Raw genomic sequence first — 2,403 nt, forward strand, 5'->3', positions numbered from 1 at the left:
CCCTTACCTGCGCACGGCCTGTGCGCCCCTGTACCTTAGATCATTCCGCAAATGCACTATCTGTGCACGGCCTGTGCGCCCCTGTACCGTAGATCATTCAGACAGCTTGGATTCAGGTTCCAGCTGGAGCTACTGCTCGTTGCCTGTGTGGCCTCAGGCAAACTCTGCAACTTCTCTGGGCCTTGGCTTTCCCATCTCTAAATTAAGGCCTCCAGGGTCTCTCTCAGCTCTATAATTCTATAGCTCATGGATTTGTAATGAACCTAAATTGCATCATCCAAAAATAAAGTGAACTATGAGGCAATTGTTGGATGATAGATGATAAATTGCAGATTTATGTAAAGGACATGAATTTATCTCTTGGAAACCTGATATCTAACAAACTTACAGTAGGCATTTATAGTAGGTACTCGTATCTTTTAATGAATTTAATTAAATAAAGATGCCAATTAAAAAGTAATTTCCTAGCTCTTGGTAAAATAGAATAAGGGATATCTTTAGTGACTATTTTACCAATTACTCTATTACTAATGACAAGGAAATGAGAGAATGGTTTCTGACTCCCTGGCCAGGCCAGAGGGAAGGACCACGCTCAGTGCAGCTACTGTGGTCCAGGAACCTGCTAGCTCTTTCCATCGCCAGGGCAGAAATCTGATTTAGCCTGTCCTCCAGAGCTAATCAGTCTGGAAGCAACGAGTCTCCCATAACCGAACTCCAAGATACTGATGCTTAACTGACTCCACGGGGTTCACTAACAGAAATAGAACTGTTAGGTGGACCAGATATGAGACATAAGAAACTACAAAGAAAAGAGCAAATGTTTCCCAAGCCAAAGATGGGAAAGAGAAGAAATTAGATGTTTCAATGGAATAGAAAACAGAGAGCCAGGCACCCTGGCATGTGCCTATAATCCCAGACTCAGCAGGCTGAGGTAGAAAGACTGCTTGAGCTCAGGAATTCAAGACCACCCTTGGTAACATAACAGAACGCCATCTTTTTTGTTTGTTTGTTTGAGATGAGGTTTTGCTCCTGTTGCTCAGGCTGGAGTGCAATGGTACGATCTCGGCTCACTGCAACCTCCACCCCCAGGTTCAAGCGATTCTCCTGCCCCTGCCTCCCAAGTAGCTGGGATTACAGGCACGTGCCACCACACCCGGCTAATTTTTTATATTTTTAGTAGAGACGGGGTTTTGCTGTGTAGCCAGGATGGTCTCGATCTCCTGACCTTGCGATCCACCTGCCTCGGCCTCCCAAAGTGCTGGGATTACAGGCGTGAGCCACCGTGCTCAGCTGCAGGACCCCACCTTAAAAAAAAAATGAAATGACAAACAAAAACAATGGAGAAAGATCAATGAAACCAAAAGCTGGTTCTTTGAGAACATCAATAAAATGGGTAAACCGCTAGCCAGACTGATGGAGAAAAAATAAAGGAAGAAGATACAATCAATGTCAGGAATGAGAGAGATGCCATCTGGTCTTGAACTCCTGAGCTCATTTAAGGGAAACACAGCAGAGACAGAGGAGGAGAGACCGTTTACAAAAAGGCAGGAGGAAACTTTGGGGAGTGATGGATCTCTTCATTTTATAATTGTGGTGATGGTTTGACTGTGTGTGTGTGTGTGTGTGTGTGTGTGTGTGTATAATTAAATTGTGCAATTAATGTGAAACTTATCAATAACCTCCATATTATGTATACATAATATCATGTGGAGACTTTATACTTCAGTAAAGCTATAAAAAAATTTCTAAAAATTCTATGCTGGCCAAGCGCGGTGGTTCATGCCTGTAATCCCAGCACTTTGGGAGGCTGAGGCAGGGAGATTTCTTGAGCCCAGAAGGTTGAGGCTGCAGTGAGCTATGATCACACCACTGCACTCCAGCCTGGGAGACATAGTGAGACCCTGTCTCAAAACAAACAAACAAAAAATCTAGTCTAACCTTCAAAAAATAAAGACCTAGTTTTTCAATAAATGAAAAGTATCCAATATGATATATTAAATCCTGTCTCGAAACCAGTGATAATTCTCAGAGTGCCTGTGCTGAAATTTACCCCTTTATTTGAGCAAATAGTTTCTTCGCAGATGGGGAAATTTAGTGCCATTTAAGAAAATATGCAAGAGTAATATTAAAATATTTGAGGAGTCCTAGGCAGGTGCAGTGGCTCACGCCTGTAATCCCAGCACTCTGGGAGGCGAAGGCAGGCAGATCAACTGAGGTCAGGAGTTTGAGGCCAGCCTGCCCAATATGGCGAAAACCCATCTCTACTAAAAATACAAAAATTAGCCAGATGTGGTGATGCACGCCTATATCCCAGCTACTCAGGAGGATGAGGCAGGAGAATCACTTGAACCCGGGAGGCGGAGGTTGCAGTAAGTGGAGATTATGCCACTTGCTCTCCAGCCT

Source organism: Sapajus apella, unplaced genomic scaffold (genome assembly GCF_009761245.1).
Source record: "Sapajus apella isolate SASKATOON/1434 unplaced genomic scaffold, GSC_monkey_1.0 scaffold170, whole genome shotgun sequence".
In the NCBI taxonomy this organism is placed as follows: Eukaryota; Metazoa; Chordata; class Mammalia; order Primates; family Cebidae; genus Sapajus; species Sapajus apella.